Here is a 22,411-nt window from a genome sequence, read left to right as displayed (position 1 = left end):
TTCACCCTGAATGCCCCTGTTACCTAGCAGTAAATAGGTACCTGGGTGTTAGTCAGCTGTCACGGGCTGCTTCCTGGGGGTGGAGGCCTGGTCAAGGACCGGGCCGCGGGGACACTAAAGCCCCGAAATCAACTCAAGATAACCTCAAGATAACCATCAACTCAAGATATATAAAAATAAAAAGATTTTTGTTTCGTTCTAAATCTAGTTTTTGTTTTATCTTTATAATGAACATAGAAATGTTCGCGCTTTTAAAGACTTCGAAAGTATTCAATAGTTCTTCAGTTACCTTTGTATTTAATGAATGTAATTAGTGGCTTTTTATGTAATGGATATATCTATAAGTATGGATATTTTTAAAGTATTTTAAAATTTACATATCAAGTTTTTTTTTAGCTTTAGTATTGAAAACAAACTATTATTATGCCTTTGTTGAAGGATATTTAACTCCTACAGGAATGTCTGGAAGATCTGCAAGTAATGATACCGAGAACTATTACGTTTAAAACAAAAATAAAGTAATTGTCACAGGAAAAATTATAGATTGAGTAACAAGAATTTTCCACACGGGACACACGGAGACTGAGTACCCAAATGAGCCACAGGGACGTTAGAAAGATTTTTTTCAGTGTCAGAGTAGTTACTAAATGGAATGCACTAGGCAGTGATGTGGTGGAGGCTGACTCCATACACAGTTTCAAATGTAGATGTGATAGAGCTCAGTAGGCTATCTATACACCGGTTGAATGACAGTTGAGAGGCGGGAGCAAGGAGCCGAAGCTCAACCCCCGCAAGCACAACTAGGTGAGTACACGAGAACTTTCCACACAAGAACCTTTCAAACTACATTTTTGTCATTAACTAACAACAACTAACAAGAAATCAACAAAATAAGAACCAAATAAATAGGAATTTAACAAACAAGAACCCAACAAAAAAGTGCTAATAATCAAGACCAAGAATATTACCCCTTAGTTAATGGTCACGTTTACAATCCCTCAAACTGAACCCCATTAGTTAATGGTCACGTTTATAATCATTCAGACTCTACCCCCTTTGTTAAATGTCAAGTTTGTGGTCCTCAAAGTGTACCCCTTAGTTAATAGTTACGCTTATAGTCCCTCAAAGTGTACCCCTTTAGTTAATGGTCACGTTTATAATCCCACACAGTGTACCCACCTAGCTAATAGTCAGGATTTTAATCCCAAAACTGTTCACACTTTAGTTAATAGTCACGCTTGCGATCCCACAAAGTGCATCACTAATAGTGGTAGACTTTGTGGGATTGCACTCTTAATCATAGGAGTCACTCTTGTGACTAGTTAATAGTCACTCTTGTAGGCCCACAGACTACCCCTGGATGCCTCACAGAGAGACCCGGTACCATTGTGCACACTGAAACAATCTCTGACGAGAGCAATAGTGGAATAATTATTTAGTACAGCAGTAAGCCAGCATAATTATGGAGCACTTGAGAGGGGCATAGTTATGGGCTGAGGCAATGCGCTGAGATATGAAGATGGTGGGAAAGACCATCGGGGATCGAACCCTCCCTTGCAAGAAGCGAGGCTGTTGTTTTACCGACCTGTCCAAGATGTGCAATAGGTTCACTAAATATCAAGTCTATACACGAAAAGTCCCGAAGGAGTTACTCTGTCCTAATTTTAAATATAAGGAAAATTGCCGTCAAAAAATTAGGTATTTCAATTAACAATTTCAAGAAGAAAATAAATACCTATAATATTTGATCCACCGGGCTGTTGGTGCCTACGGCTAGTGGAGCTACAGGAACCACCAGGTTAGGGGAGGGAGCTAATAAGAAATGGAGAAAGACAGACGTATTGATAAATGAGATGCAGGAAGAGGGGATTGAAAGGGTTGAGGAGAGTGGAGACACGGGATTGAGAGGACTGAACAAGGGATGAAACAACGGTGGAAAGGAGACTGAATGGGTAAATTGAGACTAAGGGAGAAAGAGTGGCACTAATGGGGAAAGGATGACTGAAGGGGCAAGATGAACTAATGGGGAAAAGGGTGACTAAAGGGGCAAGATGAACTAATGGGGAAAAGAGTGACTGAAGGGGCAAGATGAACTAATGGGGAAAAGGGTGACTAAAGGGGCAAGATGAACTAATGGGGAAAAGGGTGACTAAAGGGGCAAGATGAACTAATGGGGAAATGGGTGACTGAAGGGGCAAGATGAACTAATGGGGAAAAGTGTAAGTGAAGAGGCAAGAGGAACTGATGGGAAAAAGGTGACTAAAGGGGCAAGATGTACTAATGGGAAAAGTGTGAGTAAAGGGGCAAGATGAACTAATGGGAAAAGTGTGAGTGAAGGGGCAAGAGGAACTGATGGGAGAAGAATAAGAGAGGGCAGGTCGGGAGGTTATCTCCCAGAGAGAGGCAAGAAGATGCCAAAAGATTTTTCCATCACCTCGGGGGATTTCAATCATAAAACTTTACGATGGGGTGTGGAGCGGCGCTAATGTGAGAAATATTGCCTTCCCCTTCACCCCACAGTCTGCTGGATCAACACATAAACGAACAGTAAATGAATACATGCGCATGCATTATTAAATAGCAATCAATCAAAAGCTTCATTCATAAATGATTGTTCTTTACAATTGGGAAGTTGATATTAAAGTACAGTATAATAATTACATAAAAGAGTAACATCAACAGAACAATACGTAGACACTGTCATTATCACAAGCACAAACTTAATACTTTACAACTTACACAACTTACTACAATACTGACTGGACTAAACTGGTGTAGAACAATCTTAATCAAACTTACATGTTAGGCATAAGATGAGTGATATTTAGTTAACAACTTGAACAATTATATATATAGTAAAGATAAAGGGAAGTTTAACATTAGAGCGGTAAGTCATGTATTGGTAACATTAATATCACAACATTAGGACGATGAGACAAATATGATTAGAGTAATATAAATTAGTCATACCATGATGATATAGATACATGCATCTATAGCCTATAGCTCAGCCTTCTATATCAAAAGAATCTGGGATTATCCCGGCTCAAAATCACTCCAAACACACACACACACACACACACACACACACACACACACACACACACACACACACACACACACACACACACACACACACACACACACAACCTCGTGGGGGCCTCGTAGCCTGGTGGATAGCGCGCAGGACTCGTAATTCTGTGGCGCGGGTTCGATTCCCGCACGAGGCAGAAACAAATGGGCAAAGTTTCTTTCACCCTAAGTGCCCCTGTTACCTAGCAGTAAATAGGTACCTGGGAGTTAGTCAGCTGTCACGGGCTGCTTCCTGGGGTGTGTGTGGTGTGGAAAAAAAAAAAAAAAAAAAAGTAGTTAGTAAACAGTTGATTGACAGTTGAGAGGCGGGCCGAAAGAGCAAAGCTCAACCCCCGCAAAAACACAACTAGTAAACACAACTAGTAAACACACAGGTCGTGTGGCAGGGCGAGGGCGAGACAGCTAGGCACGTCTCCTTGCACCCATTGCCTCTGTTCACCTAGCAGTAATTAGGAACTTGGTTGTTAGTCGACCGTTGTGGGTCGCTTTCTGAGGAATGGTCAAATACTGTTCATATTCGAGAAAACTTCGAATTTCCCACAAAACATGGAAACCCAGATAAATAGGCGAGTACACACACACACACACACACACACACACACACACACACACACACACACACACACACACACACACACACACACACACACACACACACACCATATAAAATCCATCTGACTTCATTTGGACTCAAAATGCCTGATAATAATACATCTTTCTGTGACAGTAGTTCCTTAATTAATGATTCGAAAAATAAAATAAAAATGTCTCCCTGATGACGAGTTGTGTTATCATGTAATGTACACCCGCTACACCATTCAAGATAGCACTCATTCTTAAGTTGTATTTCCTAACAATTACGTTTATAATTCTTGAAGAGTTCGGATGGTCAGTGGTAAGTGGATGTGTGCTTCCTTTCACACAAAATGATATCATTCGTATGTGACTTATTTCCTCATGTGTGGGGGTGGACATGAGGCCAGGCAGGACATGAGGCCAGGCAGGACATGGGTGTGGACATGAGGCCAGGCAGGACATGGGGGTGGACATGAGGCCAGGCAGGACATGAGGCCAGGCAGGACATTGCAATGAGTGCCAGTATGGACACCCAACCTGGATGGGGTTCTGGGAGTTCTTCTACTCCCCAAGCCCGGCCCGGGGCCATAATTTGACTTTCAACCAGGTATCCGGAATTCATTAATGAGGACATTTGTTCTGACCTTCAACTCTGTAATAGCATAAGAAAAATTAGCAAATAGGACCTTTGAGGATATACTTTGTCCCAGACTGCTTTTAGAATACTTTACTCGAATCTCTTTGCGTCGTATTTTTTAGAATTGTGATCCCGATAAAACGAGTCTTGTAAGTTAAAAGAAACCACCACTTGGTAGGATTGAACGTTGGGGTGTATTGTGCATCTCTTTCATACATTTCTGTCAATGTTTTCCCCCTAGCGTGTGTGGGGTGTGTGTGTGGTGTGTGGGTGTAGAACTAGGTGTGTGTGTGGTGGGTGTAGAAATCACCAATATAACACGCTGGCCTTAGTACTGCCGATGAGACAGCTAGTTCTAGCGGCTCTCAACGCTCTCAACAACCACTCAAGATAAACAGGAAGCCAAACTGGACCTTAATTGTGTGACGCCATTTTTAGGAAGAAATTATCGGAGAGGAATTACTCCATTTCAGAGCTGATTTGCGTGCGTGATTAGAAACATGTAAATATCTAGCGATTAAGTAACACAGGGGGAAGGGAAAGGAACTATCAGGAGAATGCGCCGAATCATTACAACAATATAGCACTGGGAAAGGGTCAGGATAAGGATTTGGGATGGGACGGGGGGAAGGAATGGTGCCCAACCACTTGGACGGTCGGGAATTGAACGCCGACCTGCATAAAGTGGATGGACCTTCGCTCTACAGTCCAGCCCACGTGGACTAAATAACAAATAAACGCAGATAAATGATAATGACGTTTAAACAGACCATACAATTTAACTAAAGATTAACAATAGTTATCGAAAGCGATATTTCGCTTTCATTTACTCATGTGTGTATTAAAAAAAATTATTTTTTAATTTTAGCAACATGGTAAAAGAGAGAGTATAAGTTATGAGGAAATTACTGGAGCCCTTTGCTGGATATTTTTTACTGCGCTGAAACGTTGCAGATTTGAGCTAAGGTCAAGGGTCATCAAGGGTCATTGTCAGTGTTGGGGTCAAGGGTCATGGTGAGGGACGAAGGTCAGGAGGATGGTGAGGGTCAGGAGGATGGTGAGGGTCAGGAGGACGATGGTGAAGGTCAGGACTAGGGGGGGGGGAGGGTCAACGTTACAGACATGATAAAAGGTTCAACTTTTTTCGAAAAAAATGAGATTTCTCATTAAAGTTGAATGAATTTATTTCATTTTATTTCCATGAAATGTTTGAAGTTCTTGTCCCTCTGTCTGGCTGTGTGTCTACCTATTTACGTGTCTGTATCTGTCTGTCCGTCTGGCTGTCTACCTATATATCTACTTGTCTGCTTATCAATCTTTCAGCCGGGCTCTATCAACATATCTATCTGCCTCTTGGGCTGTTGCCCTATATGTCTATCAGTCTCTTTGTCTGGCAATGTGTCTAACTGTTTAGCTGTCTGTATGGATGTTTGACTGTCAGTCTGTCATTATCATATTCCGTAAAAAGATAGAGATAGGTCCAATTTTATTTATTCTCAAGAAAATGGCGACACAAAAGTTCCTTGCCTCTCTTAACCTGCTTCGATCTGCGCCAGTTATGGCTTTCCTCCTCACGTCTGCTTCCTTCTTCAGGCGCTACAGTATTAACGCTGGACACTTCTGCTTCCTGCGGGTATTGTGTGGGCCTCGGCACCCCCCCCAAGACCTTCCTTCCCCTCGGTGGCAGGTTAGTCCAAGCGTGATGGTGGTGTCACTGATGGTGATGTCTTACCCATATCTATAAAACAGAACGTCTGTTTGTCCGAATTAGATGCTTGTGGCTCGCCTCGGCCAAGCTTTCACACATGAAACATGGGGGGTATGGGAGTGACATAGGCCAATCGGGGTCGACATAAGTGAGACTCTCCTGCGATTTTCATGAAGTCACAAATAAAATCGGACATGCGGCGTTTTCTGTAAAGTTTTAAAGCTTACTTCCTCCGTATTTTTATGGTTTACTCGGAAAGAGAGAACGTCAATTCATTCGGGTTGAGAGGAGAAAGGTGGAGAGGTGGGAAATGGGGGAAGGGAGAGGACAAGAAAGGCAGAGTGTGGGAGAGAGAGAGGAGAAAGGTGAAGAGGGATTAGAGATTGAGAGGGAGAAGAGGGGAATACGGAAGGAAAGGGAAAAGGGAAGAAATGTGAGGGGGGGATGATGTGGAATAGGGGGAAGAGAGGGAAGGTGATAAGGAAAGAGAGAGGAAGATATTGGGAGAAAGAGAGAGAGAGAGAGAGAGAGGAGAAAGAGGCCTGTGAGAAGCCGGGTACCCCATCAAATATGATATAATATATATATATATATATATATATAATATTAATTTAAAGTCAATGCCGTAGGCCAGTCCACCAAGCTAACACAACAGCATTTATGCTTCAGGCAAATGAACAAATGGGATGAATTTGTCCATTCTCTCCTGCTTGTTATTTTTGTGGGAGCAAAAGCGAGGGTTTTGAAGGCAATATTCGATGATATATCTACAGCTCTTATTTTTCGGCGCACGATATTCCAAACCCATACAGAAATATGTGGCCATAGCCACATACAAATGAAAAGGTCTGAACATTTTATTTCATATGTATTTGTGGGGATTGATATATATATATATATATATATCAATTTAATCGTTGGTTAATTTTCTGTATTTACTATTCGATATGTTTGCTGGATCGATAGTCACTAATGTGATTAAATTTAATCGATTATTTCTCAAACTAAATTTGTTAAAAAAAAGTTAACATTTGCTCTTTACAGTTAATTGTAAGAAAATGTAATTAATTTATTAATGAATGCTTCACAAATATATATGTGGTTAAAGTTATTCAGTGATATAGAGGGAGAGAGAAGGCCAGACTGCCTAGTGCTGCTCGCCTGGAGGTTATCTTGGTTATCTTGAGATGATTTCGGGGCTTTTTTAGTGTCCTCGGCGGCCCGGTCCTCGACCAGGCCTCCACCCCCAGGAAGCAGCCCGTGACAGCTGACTAACACCCAGGTACCTATTTTACTGCTAGGTAACAGGGGCATTAGTGTGAAAGAAACTCTGCCCATTAGTTTCTCGCCGGCGCCTGGGATCGAACCCAGGACCACAGGATCACAAGTCCAGCGTGCTGTCCGCTCGGCCTTGATCTTGGAGACACCAAGATCAATTATATTTCTCAACAAAGCTACAACACGCTCTCAGGGGTAAGGTGTTGATGCTTGATAAACCTACTGGAATATACATGAACGTAACGACACATGGAATGTGTCATGTGTCCCACGGAGCGATACATGTGTCCCACGGAGCGATACATGTGTCCCAGGGAGCGATACATGTGTCCCAGGGAGCGATACATGTGTCCCAGGGAGCGATACATGTGTCCCAGGGAGCGATACATGTGTATCAGGGGAGCGACACATGTGTCGCTACTGCTGCTGTCATCAGCCTCCGCTCTAGCAGCTAACAGCAACACTTATGATATCATGTGATATAATTGTTTTTGTTTCATCTTATGTTTGTTTGTCTTAGAGAACATTTACTCTGTCTTTCCTTAACAAAAATTTTATACACGAAGGAATTTGTTTCTCATTTATCTAAATGAAATTGATTATGAAGGGGTAAACTACACAAAATGATAACACTAAGTATTAAAATACAGACTTCTTTTTTAATGAAACTCTCAAGAAAGTATAAGTTTGGATAACGTAACCTGACATAACAGGGAGAGAGATGAGCAACTTAGCAATAACGTTTTGCAAGGAATTTCATTAGTGGCACTTGGAGGTGCTAGTGAGAGAGTAGAGAGAGAGAGTGAGAGAGAGAGAGAGAGAGAGAGAGAGAGAGAGAGAGAGAGAGAGAGAGAGAGAGAGAGAGAGAGAGAGTGTCTGGACTGTGGGAGAAGGCTTACATGCTTTACTTCACCCTAAATATTGCAAGGACCAGCGAACTACATCGACAGTACTTACCTTGTTTGGTTTGAAATTATCAGAGACAGACAGTAAATAAAGCATATCTTAGAGGGTATTAGGAGAATTTAAGGAGAAGTTGTTTGCACGAGTGCGATAACTATGTAACTATACCCTGTTGTTCACTTGCATCTTGGCAGGTGTTTCAAGCGACAAGATGACTGCCTCGATGCCAACAATGTTCTGCAATTGGTCAGTTTGGTTAATGTTCTAACACGAAGACTTCGCTTACGGCCGTTCACACCAGACTTGGTCAAGACTAGAGATGAGCCTTCTTGCATGTCTCTCTGCATAGTCCAACAGTCTGATGAATGATGGGGGGCAGGCGATCCAGGAAAGGGGTGCATGTGTCTGTCTGTCTGTCTGTCTGTCTGTCTGTCTGTCTGTCTGTCTGTCTGTCCTGTCTGTCTGTCTGTCTGTCTGTCTGTCTCTCTGTCTCTCTGTCTCTTTCTCTCCTCTCTCTCTCTCTCTCTCTCTCTCTCTCTCTCTCTCTCTCTCTCTCTCTCTCTCTCTCTCTCTCTCTCTCTCTCTCTCTCTCTCATAAGAACATAAGAACATAAGAACAAAGGTAACTGCAGAAGGCCTATTGGCCCATTCGAGGCAGCTCCTATTCTATAACCACCCAATCCCACTCATATACTTGTCCAATCCGCGCTTGAAACAATCGAGGGACCCCACCTCCACCACGTTACGCGGCAATTGGTTCCACAAATCAACAACCCTGTTACTGAACCAGTATTTACCCAAGTCTTTCCTAAATCTAAACTTATCCAATTTATACCCATTGTTTCGTGTTCTGTCCTGTGTTGATACTTTTAATACCCTATTAATATCCCCCTTGTTAACTCTCTCTCTCTCTCTCTCTCTCTCATGCCTCTTTTTAAAATTTAATGAAACTTTGTTATAGTTAAGGGCTTGAGACGAGCGTTCTCAAGTACCACAAAACTTCAAGGAATGATCTAAGAAAAAGGGAGCTTCGAGGCTTCTTGAGTCCGACACGCGCTCAGAGCTCCAAGACTTTAGAGCTACAGAGCTCCGAGGCTCAGGTCACAACTTGGTAAAAAGTGAGCAAAAAGTATTCCATCATAGTTCTTCTTTATAATTATGTTCCTAGCAGTGAAGGGCTTGCTAGTATCAGTGTGGAACTATCGCTCGGGTCACTATTGTGGGGACTATCGCTCGGGTTACTATTATTTTTTTACCGGAAAACCGAAACATTTTTTATCTGAACAGCAATTTTTACTTGATATTTCGTTGTCATCACCGTCTCCCATATTATCGTCGTCTGACTTGTTTTGCGAAACCCTGAATATCTCCCTTGTCTTACAGGGAAGATATTCAGAGCTTACTCTGAATATTCCTCCTACCTTACGAGGCCCTGAATATACCTCCTGTCGTACGAGGCCCTGAATATCCCTCCTACCGTACGAGGCCCTGAATATCCCTCCTACCGTACGAGGCCCTGAATATCCCTCCTACCGTACGAGGCCCTGAATATCCCTCCTACCGTACGAGGCCCTGAATATTCCTCCTACCGTACGAGGCCCTGAATATCCCTCCTGACATTTACAAAGCATTAATCAAGGTTGTGTTAATTCAGCATCGTCCTGGCGCTAAGACGCAGAGCGAGAGGGGATCACAGTCGTCTTACATATAGGATCACCTGGAATTGTTCCGAGCAACGGCTTTCTTGCCACCCTGAAGTGTCCCTGAATCCCTCCCCCTGCTCCTCTTCCCCCCTACTCCTACTGTACCCATGAAGACCCCCTCAATCCCACGCCAAATACCCCCTCTTCCATCACTCCCTCCCTCACTATATTCCTCCCTTCCCTTCTCTCCTCTCTTCCCTTCCACGTCCAGTATCTAGCAGCTCTTGGTCCTCATACTCTAGCAGCTCTTGTTCCTCATACTCTAGCAGCTCTTGGTCCTCATACTCTAGCAGCTCTTGTTCCTCATACTCTAGCAGCTCTTGGTCCTCATACACTAGCAGCTCTTGGTCCTCATACTCTAGCAGCTCTTGGTCCTCATACACTAGCAGCTCTTGGTCCTCATACTCTAGCAGCTCTTGGTCCTCATACACTAGCAGCTCTTGGTCCTCATACACTAGCAGCTCTTGGTCCTCATACTCTAGCAGCTCTTGTTCCTCATACTCTAGCAGCTCTTGTTCCTCATACTCTAGCAGCTCTTGTTCCTCATACACTAGCAGCTCTTGGTCCTCATACACTAGCAGCTCTTGGTCCTCATACTCTAGCAGCTCTTGGTCCTCATACACTAGCAGCTCTTGGTCCTCATACACTAGCAGCTCTTGGTCCTCATACTCTAGCAGCTCTTGTTCCTCATACTCTAGCAGCTCTTGGACCTCATACTCTAGCAGCTCTTGTTCCTCATACTCTAGCAGCTCTTGTTCCTCATACTCTAGCAGCTCTTGGTCCTCATACTCTAGCAGCTCTTGGTCCTCATACTCTAGCAGCTCTTGGACCTCATACTCTAGCAGCTCTTGGTCCTCATACTCTAGCAGCTCTTGGTCCTCATACTCTAGCAGCTCTTGGACCTCATACTCTAGCAGCTCTTGGTCCTCATACTCTAGCAGCTCTTGGACCTCATACTCTAGCAGCTCTTGGTCCTCATACTCTAGCAGCTCTTGGTCCTCATACACTAGCAGCTCTTGGACCTCATACTCTAGCAGCTCTTGTTCCTTCACAGACTTGAGCGCCGTAACAAAGGAGTTTACATCACATTATTCCTGTAAATGGCTAACTCACTTGAGGAAATCTTCGCTTAATTGAGACAGGATGCTGTGGATGTGGCAGATAGGAGCAGGCAGACCCACAAGAAGCAGGCAGACAAACCAACAATAGGCAGGCAGACTGATTAACAACAAGCAAACAGACTCTCAACAAGCAAGCAGGCAGACTGACGACAGCAGGCAGGCACAGACCCACAGCAAGCAAGAGCTACACGCAGAGTGTAGATACCCTGTAGGACGGACCTGTAGAGTCTTTAAGTGAACTTTGAGATAATTGAGGGACGACGTTCCTGGGCAACAAGAAGTTGGTCCATGTATTGAGTGTTAATTATGCAGCAGTACTGCGGGGGCAGCGGTTAGAGCCACAGGCGGCCAGGGGCCAGATTCACGAAAGCACTTACGAACGTGTACATCTTTTCTCAATCTTTGGCGGCTTTGGTTACAATTATTAAACAGTTAATGAGCTCCGAAGCACCAGGAGGCTGTTTATAACAATAACAACAGTTGATGGGGAAGTTTTCATGCTTGTAAACTGTTTAATCAATGTAAACAAAGCCGTCAGAGATTGAGGAAAGATGTACACGTTCGTAAGTACTTGCGTAACTGCTTCTAAGTGCTTCTTCGTAACTAAGTGCAAAATAACTTTCATTTATTTTGATGAGAGTGTGATGTGATCAATTATTTCAGTAAATGTTGTTAAACTTGATTAAGCTGTCATTATTACTCTTTCCTTGGAACCTTAGGGAAGGAGTCGCTCTGACGTAAGGCTCATTGCCTGGCTAGCCAGAGTAAGTTGCCAATGCTAATCTGATAAGTTAAATGTGGGAGGAAGAGATTTGGTTGGAATACACTGATAACTATAGGAAGTGACGATTACCCGCAGGCCGTAGCCAATAACAATGCGTGTACCTGACACCGGCCCTTGACTGAGATGTTCCTACACCCTGACTGAGGCAGCAACCCCGAATACTGTCTGCAGGTGCAGAGAGAGCAGTCGCTATACACCTGCGGGAAAGCTGCAGAGAAAACATAAGCCAGATGCACCTGTCCTGCAGTGCATAATCTTCACAAGTACTCCTCTGAACCCAGCAGAGGAGTACTCCGCCTGTCAGGTTGGATTTGCTTATTTCTTAATGTAACCTCCAGAACCCCACTGATCGTCACATTGGTGGAGAGGATGGGGGAAGTTGTGCTCGGGGAAAAAGAGAACCCAGATGGTCGTTACATTACAGGGCTCTGTTCTGGAGAGGAACGGTGGGCCTTGATCCAGGAGCTTGAGTGTACGCTGTGGGAAAAACCTGCTGGGATTGATATGAGAGGAGTACTACCAGGGACTTGTACTGAACTAAATTAAAAATTATTGTCTGCTAATTAATTCAACTAAAATCTCTAGCTAGGGAGCCGGTCGGCCGAGCGGACAGCACACTGGACTTGTGATCCTGTGGTCCCGGGTTCAATCCCGGGCGCCGGCGAGAAACAATGGGCAGAGTTTCTTTCCCCCTATGCCCCTGTTACCTAGCAGTAAAATAGGTACCTGGGTGTTAGTCAGCTGTCGCGGGCTGCTTCCTGGGGGTGGAGGCCTGGTCGAGGACCGGGCCATGGGGACACTAAAGCCCTGAAATCATCTCAAGATAACCCTCAAGATAAGGGTCGTAAATCCTAGCTCCTCTTTTCCTAATGACAGATTGTGGGCTGTAAGGGGCAGGTAGGGTGAATTAGTTGATAGGTTGACTGAAGATCCACAGTCCACCTGCCGACAGGTATCTCACATCAGCTTGTATTTTATACAAGGATAAGAGTTAATAATTTGGTTATATTCTGAACACTGGCTCTGTTTAAATCAGAGATTTAAACATGTACATAGTCTAGCCTAGCACCATAACTATTAACATCCAATATATTCTTATACTATAAACAACAATTTAAATTGTATAAGTATGATAAATGACCTTAAATGTAGTCTAAGTGCTAGAAATTATATTTAATTAAATGAACTTATATGATAACTAAGCAAGCAATTGTTAACTTAATTTATATACTCAAGTATATATGCAGATGTATTTATATGAAGTAGTTCAGTCAGCCTGATTGAATCTTTTCCCACACAATGGACACTCATGAAGTTTTATTTATTTATCGTGACTGAATTTTTTCTTACACAATGGATGCTCCTGAGGTTTGGTGCTTAAAGATTCAACTGCTGCACTACAATATTAATAAACTTACTGAGATATGAGGCGTTGCCTCGCTCTATAACCGACAGACAGACTTATAGGATATTAAAGACATAGAAGAATATAATTGGCCAATTAATACACTCAATAACATCAATAAATTTCTCTGACTGCTGAAGTGCCTGTCTGACAGTGTGCCAGACTTGATAACTCTCTTGTCGCGAGTTTAGGCACGATATTTTATATCACAGCTTTGCTGTATGATGATCTAGTAGTGTTGCTACGTGATTGTCCTTAATTATTAGCAGTTGCAGAAGGATGACAGTAGAGGCAGTGTCACTGTGTGCTCCACAATACACTCTTATATAGATATAAATGTTCTAGGAATTTTCCTTGTAGATATTGTCCAGGTACTCCCTCAGTTCTAGAGAGTGTTCACTGGTGATAAAGATAATTAGATAAGGTGTCCTGAGCTAAGTAATGTTGCTAAGGCTTCGTCACTGTTCACTCTTTTGTAAACAAACGCATTCTGCCCTCAGGGTGTGAACTTGGCGCTTCTCCCCCAGCCATCGCCCCCCCCCCCCCCCATACTCCATGAGCACAGTAGCCTTCAATGAATATTGATTGATTATTTTTACTGTCTAGACATATGATTGAGATAAGATGTGATTATAATATAATTAGATATAGGATTCAAAGATTATAAGTAGTACTTGCTAGCACTACTGATTCTTATTAAGGATTCAATTTATAATCCCTACTGGAAATCGAATCATGTTCCAAAAGTTTTTTAATTAAGAAATCCTTCTAGAAGCTTCTGGATCCTTGAGAGATCATGCACAAAGTCACGTAGGCATCTATTGGGTCCTATGGTGTACATGATCATAGTGGCATTGTCATCTAGGATCAAGATGTATAATGATTCAGATATGATATAGAAATAATACATTTCTTAGATGATAATATAGATATGGTGGGTAAAATTTCCCACATATGCATTGTTGGCTAGTTAGTTTGTCAGACCTTAGACCACCAAAAGGACGCAACGAGCGAACAAAAAGGAGAAAGTTCAGGCATTCATTGATACTGGGGACAAGAAACTTTTGGAGAATTTTAACAGGGAACAACTTAAGGTGATTGCGGAGAATTATTGCATCAAAATGGCCTAAGGCAAGGTGCCAGGCATGAAAGAAGAGCAAAAATCCAAGGTGAAGAGGCTCAAGGAAGACAGCTCAAGGTGGGGCAACTGGAGAAGACAGCAACACCCCAGTGGATAATGATGACGAAGTTCTGCCACAATTCTCGAAGAGGAACAGTAGGGGGTTACAGTCTTGAAAGAAACAAGATTGATGCGCAGCTTAAATGATAACACAGTTGCAACATGAAAAAAAGATGAAAGAGAGGCTCGAGCACAACGTAAACTGAAGAACAGACAATTCCAAATTGGGAAGATGAAGCTGAGCATGAAACTTATCTTGAGATGATTTCGGGGCTTAGCGTCCCTGCAGCCCGGTCCTCGACCAGGCCTCCTTTTTGGTACACACCTCCAGGTAGCGGCCCGTAGCAGCTGTCTAACTCCCAGGTACCTATTTACTGCTAGGGGAACAGAACCATCAGGATGAAAGAAACTTTTGCCCATTTGTTTCCGCCTCCATCTGGAATCGAACCCAGGACTCCGAAGCGGTGTCCTCTCAGCTGTCAGGCTGAAACTGAACTAGAAAGAGCCAGTACTGAAGCTGAACAAGAAAAAGCCAGAATTAAAACAGAACCTGAAACAACAAGAGTTGAGGCGGAGCAACATACGAAACAGATGGAAATAGAGATAAATGTTAGGCTTGCAGAGCAGAGGGTATAGAGAGGGATTCCCGAGACGGCAACAATAGTGCAGCATAGAAATGTTAACAGGGTCAGAGAACGAGACTGGCCAATTGCCGAAGAATTTTTCAACCATTTTGAGAAGATTGCAAACCTGAAACAATGGTCAGGACACTGGGTCCGACTGGTACACACCAAGCTAACAGGAGCACCAAGGGAGGCTTATAACCAGTAACGATAAATGAGTGCCGAGATTAGTGAGTGAAAAAATGACAGCGTTTTAAGATCATTCACGATAACACTCAAGAATTATAGAAATAAGTTGAAAGAGATGGTAAAATCACCAGGTAAAATCATGGACATTTTCAAGAGGAAACTAGATTTATTCCTCCAAAGAGTGACGGACCAACCGGGCTGTGGTGGGTATGTGGGCCTGCGGGCCGCTCCAAGCAACAGCCTGGTGGACCAAACTCTCACAAGTCAAGCCTGGCCTCGGGCCGGGCTTGGGGAGTAGAAGAACTCCCAGAACCCCATCAACCAGGTATCATACATATGCAAAGAACGCTAGAGACTTACAACTTAAAGGTTTCGGAATTGGTTAAGTTCGATATGGGTGAAAACCTATGTGGAATTGATTGTAGACAAATTTTTGACAGTGATGTATTCCGAAACTATATTTAAGATCCATGATGAAGCTAAATGTGTGTGTGAGAAGCGGCGGACATCGTAACCCAGCTGCACAAGGAATACCGGACCAGCCTAGCTCCGGTAAGGCAACGTTGGTCAACCAAGACGGTCAGACAATAGAGGAGAACAGAGATATAATAGACCGTATGTGAACCCAGAGTACAGACCGTACAGCAACAGGTATGGGAATAGACAGTTTACCACACCAGGGAATGACAGGTCCGAGACTGGTGCACGAGGGAAGCCTATAGCGTGCAAGGTGGGAAATTACCAAACTCTCAGGGGAGCGCGGGAGGTAATGTTAATTCAAGGAGGATATAGATTCCAGGGGTCGAGATTACTGAACAACTAGATGTTTTAAGTGTAATCAAATGGGACATGTTGCAGTGAAATTCCCTGACAATGACCCTTGGAGTGCACAGCGACCTTGGGAGTGCACAGCGGGGCTGTATGACACAGAACTTCTCCCTTTGCAGTGCTTTCATCTTTTCAAAACTTTATCACTTAAATAGTTTTGTCCGTGGAGACACTCATGGTGGCACCCGTGGTGGCACTCTTGTAGCCCCTTACTACTTTACCTCTCCCTCCCTCAGTTACCTCTCTGTTACCTCTCCCATCTCTAACCTTACTCTGTTCTAATTTCAGAACATCCCCTGAAGGTTTCCTCTCTCGCTTAATTCCTCATTTCTTTTAACAAACTCTCCATCGATATTTTATTCCCTTGTTTCTGAATCTCCTCTGCGTCTCTCTGGGCTCTCCACCAGGTACATCCACATTCCCCCTACCAAGTCCCTCGCTCGCGGATGTTCAATACTTCCTCTGAATCTCCCGATTGTCCCCGAGAGACGCGACCTGCGTCACGGCGCCTCTACACCACCACACACTAGCAAGAGACGCGACCTGCGTCACGGCGCCTCTACACCACCACACACTAGCAAGAGACGCGACCTGCGTCACGGCGCCTCTACACCACCACACACTAGCAAGAGACGCGGGTAAAGTGCCTCTACACCAACACACATTAACAAGAGAAGCAGGTAAAGAGGAGAACTGGTGTGGAGAGTTTATATTCCTTATTTTTCTCTGGGTAATGTGTTTTCCTCTCCAACCTTCTCTGTTTTAACTCTTCTCTGAGTGCTCGCATATAAATACCACCTCTCTCTCTCTCTCTCTCTCTCTCTCTCTCTCTCTCTCTCTCTCTCTCTCTCTCTCTCTCTCTCTCTCTCTCTGTCTCTCTCTCTCTCTCTCTCTCTCTCTCTCTCTCTCTCTCTCTCTCTCTCTCTCTCTCTCTCTCTCTCTCTCTCTCTCTCTCTCTCTCTCTCTCTCTCTCTCTCTCTCTCTCTCTCTCTCTCTCTCTCTCTCTCTCTCTCTCTCTCTCTCTCTCTCTCTCTCTCTCTGTCTCTCTCTCTCTCTCTCTCTCTCTCTCTCTCTCTCTCTCTCTCTCTCTCTCTGTCTCTGTCTCTGTCTCTGTCTCTGTCTCTCTCTCTCTCTCTCTCTCTCTCTCTCTCTCTCTCTCTCTCTCTCTCTCTGTCTCTCTCTCTCTCTCTCTGTCTCTCTCTCTCTCTCTCTCTCTCTCTCTCTCTCTCTCTCTCTCTCTCTCTCTCTCTCTCTCTCTCTCTCTCTCTCTCTCTCTCGTCTCTCTGTCTCTCTGTCTCTCTGTCTCTCTGTCTCTCTCTCTCTCTCTCTCTCTCTCTCTCTCTCTCTGTCTCTCTCTCTCTCTCTCTCTCTCTCTCTCTCTCTCTCTCTCTCTCTCTCTCTCTCTCTCTCTCTCTGTCTCTCTCTCTCTCTCTCTCTCTCTCTCTCTCTCTCTCTCTCTCTCTCTCTCTCTCTCTCTCTCTCTCTCTCTCTCTCTCTCTCTCTCGTCTCTCTCTCTCTCTCTCTCTCTCTCTCTCTCTCTCTCTCTCTCTCTCTCTCTCTCTCTGTCTCTCTCTCTCTCTCTCTCTCTCCTCTCTCTCTCTCTCTCTCTCTCTCTCTCTCTCTCTCTGTCTCTGTCTCTGTCTCTCTCTCTCTCTCTCTCTCTCTCTCTCTCTCTCTCTCTCTCTCTCTCTCTCTCTCTCTCTGTCTCTCTCTCTCTCTCTCTGTCTCTCTCTCTCTCTCTCTCTCTCTCTCTCTCTCTCTCTCTCTCTCTCTCTCTCTCTCTCTCTCTCTGTCTGTCTGTCTGTCTCTCTGTCTGTCTGTCTCTCTCTCTCTCTCTCTCTCTCTCTCTCTCTCTCTCTCTCTCTCTCTCTCTCTCTCTCTCTCTCTGTCTCTCTGTCTCTCTGTCTCTCTGTCTCTCTGTCTCTCTCTCTCTCTCTCTCTCTCTCTCTCTCTCTCTCTCTCTCTCTCTCTCTCTCTCTCTCTCTCTCTCTCTCTCTCTCTCTCTCTCTCTCTCTCTCTCTCTCTCTCTCTCTCTGTCTCTCTCTCTGTCTCTGTCTCTCTCTCTCTCTCTCTCTCTCTCTCTCTCTCTCTCTCTCTCTCTCTCTCTCTCTCTCTCTCTCTCTCTCTCTCTCTCTCTCTCTCTCTCTCTCTCTCTCTGTCTCTCTCTCTCTCTCTCTCTCTCTCTCTCTCTCTGTCTGTCTCCCATGAGCCACAAGCCAGCAGACAAGTGCACCCACCATGAGTTCCCACAAGTACATCAGTAAGGACATGTCTGCTGGTGGCTGCCATCATGACTTAACTCTCTCCCACACACACTAAGTTTCCCTGGCCTCCGCTGGTGACTTACGCGCCAACTTACACAAAGCAGGTCTAATTAACTACCTCCCACTTACCAAACTAAGTTTTCTGAGACCAAGGTATTAGATTTGGTAAAGTTACTTCACCTTTGAAGCATCAAGGTGTATTAAACAAAGAGATCACTAAAGATGTATTAGTCGTGTGCTCTCGTCCTCAGAGCATCTTGACATGTCAGTGTAATACTTAATATTGGTTAAATAAACTCTAAATGTCAAAATAATAAAGTTACTGTACAAAAAGAAATCTTCTATACATCTGAGAACTGAATAAGATGTATGCATGCTGGGGCTGGTATTATGCATACCGGGGCCGGTTTATGCATACTATGCCCTTTTTCCCGATATGCCCGAAACGCTTTGCGTAATAGTGGCTTTAGGCATTGTATGTACTAGCTATACCTATAAGTTAAACAATCCTTGTAAATATTTATTGTATGTATGTACCTTACCTAAATAAAATTGTATTGTATTGTATTGTATTTTTATTTATACTGGGGTTGGTTTATGTATCCTGGGGCTGGTTTATGTATATTAGGGCTGGTTTATGTATACTGGGGTTGGTTTATGTATAATGGGGCTGGTTTATGTATACTTGGGCTGGTTTATGTATACTTGGGCTGGTTTATGTATACTGGGGCTGGTTTATGTATACTGGGGTTGGTTTATGTATAATGGGGCTGGTTTATGTATACTGAGACTGGTTTATGTATACTGGGGCTGGTTTATGTATACTGGAGCTGGTCTTTACATAGAGAGAGAGGAAGGAGGATAATGCCTGTCAGTCACGCTGGTCTGTGATTCAGTACCTTCTTCCCATCAACTTCCTTTGTATTTTGGTATCATCTTCGGCGTCTTCCAGCTGTTGGGCAACTCTCCACTCACCACTGAAATATCAGAGATCAACTGTGAAGGTTCACCGAGAGCTTCAAGGGTTCATTTGTCTCCTCCTTCAACCATCGTCTTATTCAGTGTCTCTGATTCCCTCGCCACGTCCTCTGATGTTGTCTCAGACGTGAGGAAGCAGACGAAGCAGCCATTTAGTCGCTCGGAGACTTCCTGGTCGTGTCTCGGGGTTCTCTTCACCTGTGACTGATCATTAGTGGTAGCGTCGGTAGTCGTCGGAAAAGTAGTATTGAAATCTTCTGGGTCTTGCCGTAATGAGAGGCCCAAGACTACACGAAAGCAGTTCACCCCCTTGATAGGAGACCACAAAATCTTGTAATGGCCAATCTAAATGCACATGTTATTATGCCGGGAGAGCAATTTGCTGGCGTTAGTGTTCATGGAGCGGGCTCGAAGCTCCCTCAAGGCTGATCCAGCCAGCCTCGCCAGTATAACGTGGCCGGCTTCACACTACGTAGCCGTCGGTAGCATACGGTGAAGGCTACATAACATGCGACACAGCATCGTAGCCTACGGTGCAGGCAACATAACATGCGACACAGCACCGTACTCACCGACAGCGATGCAGAGGTGCAATAGACATATTGCACCTCACCCTGACAAGCTAAGTGTATCTTAGCTTGTCAGGGTGTGTCAGAGAGACACGGGATGTGCTAGTATACAGACCCAGTCATCACACACTAGCCAGAAACTCTGCTACTTGCAGAGAAAATGCACCGAGTAGCCAACATGGAGGCAAAATAGTGCTAATTTGCATTTTTTTGTCGCTGTTGTAAGTCGTGGCGTAAGCGCGAGTGTGTTATTGTTGCTGCAGGTCGTTGTGTACTGAACTGGTCGTGCAGGTGGACCAGAGACGACGGGGTTCATCAGTGTAGGGAACACCCAATATATGCAGAATAACCACAGTGAAAATTTAAAGGATAACAGCTTAGCGATTTTAATTCTTTCGAGTCGTCATCAGAGCTGTAGTGAGGAAGTTAAGTATAGGGACAATATAAGATGAGGGTGAGACCGGATGCTGAGAGACCGGATGCTGTGAGACCGAATGCTGTGACACCGGATGCTGTGACACCGGATGCTGTGACACCGGATGCTGTGAGACCGGATGCTGTGAGACCGGATGCTGTGAGACCGGATGCTGTGACACCGGATGCTGTGAGACCGGATGCTGTGAGACCGGATGCTGTGACACCGGATGCTGTGAGACCGGATGCTGTGACACCGGATGCTGTGACACCGGATGCTGAGAGACCGGATGCTGTGAGACCGGATGCTGTCTGGACATCCAACAGCGGCCGGTTGTAGTAGATCATTGTGATGTTACTCGGGGGGGTTTCAGAGATTAATAAATAGCCTAAATATATTTCCCGGGGGGGCTGGGCCTAGTGCAACTCTCTCAGTGATCTCTTAGTAAAAGATCATTCTCAATCTCAGCAACTACAGCCCCCCCCCTCCCCCCAGGCATAACACACAACCATTCCCTCCCACAGTATTCCCTCCCACAGCATTCCCTCCCACAGCATTCCCTCCCACAGCATTCCCTCCCTCCCTACGTGGGGCCTCGTAGCCTGGTGGATAGCGCGCAGGACTCGTAATTCTGTGGCGCGGGTTCGATTCCCGCACGAGGCAGAAACAAATGGGCAAAGTTTCTTTCACCCTAAGTGCCCCTGTTACCTAGCAGTAAATAGGTACCTGGGAGTTAGTCAGCTGTCACGGGCTGCTTCCTGGGGTGTGTGTGTGTGGTGTGGAAAAAAAAAAGAGTAGTTAGTAAACAGTTGATTGACAGTTGAGAGGCGGGCCGAAAGAGCAAAGCTCAACCCCCGCAAAAACACACACAACTAATAAACAGCAAGGCTACGCTCCCAACTGCCTCCCATCCCACTTCCTCTCCCCTCCCATCTCCCGTCACACCCACTTGCCTGGAGATTTATATCTCAGTGACGGAGCCTCACTTCTGAGAGAAATACCACCGTGTTATTTAATGTCATTGTTCCATAAGTCACTGTCTCTCTCTCTCTCTCTCTCTGCCTCTCCCCTGCCTACCCTTCTCTCTCTCTCTGCCTCTCCCCTGCCTACCCTTCTCTCTCTCTCTGCCTCTGCCTCTCTCTCTCTCTCTCTCTCTGCCTCTAACTCTGTCTCTCTCTCTCCTTCTTTCTCTCTTTCTCTCACCAGATTACATAGACTCAGGAATGAAACAGAATGACCACTAATGCGTCACACCACCTCTTGTGCACCACCTCTTGTACACCACCTCCTGTGCACCAGCAGGTGCCCAGTGCTCAACATAATAATAATAACAAATACATTGCACAAAACATCAACGTGATGCATCAATCAACGAGGGGGCAATTCTTTTGACCATGTCGCGGTGCAGTGGTCCAGGCGTTCACCTGGGAGTATCCAGCACACAGGTTCGAATCCTTCCCATTGCTTCTACTGATTTTCAACATAGTGTGTACAACCAGGGAGGTCCTGGTTGTACACACAAGGTGCTCATTTGCTGCCCAGAGTGCTTCTGTGCACCCAGAGTGCTTCTGTGCACCCAGAGTGCTGCTGTGCACCCAGAGTGCTGCTGTGCACCCAGAGTGCTTCAGTGCACCCAGAGTGCTGTGGGAGCCACTCGTCCCAACTGTGGGTATTTTACCAGGCTGTGCACGAGAAGAAAAGGAGTGGAAGCCACCTCTAGCCTCAGCTTCTGGTGTAAAACAATACAATGAATGTCAAGAAATCTAAGTGCATCAAACGCTGGCCCATCCCACACCTCTCCCACACACACCTCTCCCACAGCTCCTCTCCCACACACCTCTCCTCTCCCTCTAAACCCGATTCTCCTTCTCCCACGAAGCTACTTATAATAACACAATTTAGTGTTGCCACGCTCTCGCACACATCAAATATAACTTATAATATAGGAATATATACATGTTATATTATCAACACATTCTCCACCAAGACACAGATTCCGGCAAAACTTGACGTGAATAATGCCTACATTAGTCAGACTTAATTACACCTTGGGTTTAGCTTACGTTATTACGCACGCCAGAAGAACAAACGCATGTAATTACCACAGGAAAATAAGGTGGAATAATGACCTCACTAATTTGTAATTCAGTGTCTTAG

At 44.7% G+C, this 22,411-nt stretch overlaps 1 protein-coding gene across 1 annotated transcript in view; it reads left to right on the top strand.

Moving 5' to 3' along the window:
- The window catches only part of LOC123764459 (sialate:O-sulfotransferase 1), a 538,431-nt gene that overhangs the window by 471,802 nt on the left and 44,218 nt on the right, over window positions 1–22,411 (top strand). The window lies entirely within an intron of this gene.

The sequence above is a fragment of the Procambarus clarkii genome, chromosome 82 (assembly GCF_040958095.1).
Source record: "Procambarus clarkii isolate CNS0578487 chromosome 82, FALCON_Pclarkii_2.0, whole genome shotgun sequence".
NCBI lineage: Eukaryota > Metazoa > Arthropoda > Malacostraca > Decapoda > Cambaridae > Procambarus > Procambarus clarkii.
Note: the sequence above shows the minus strand (reverse complement) of the source record. Positions and strands in the feature narration are given on the sequence as shown.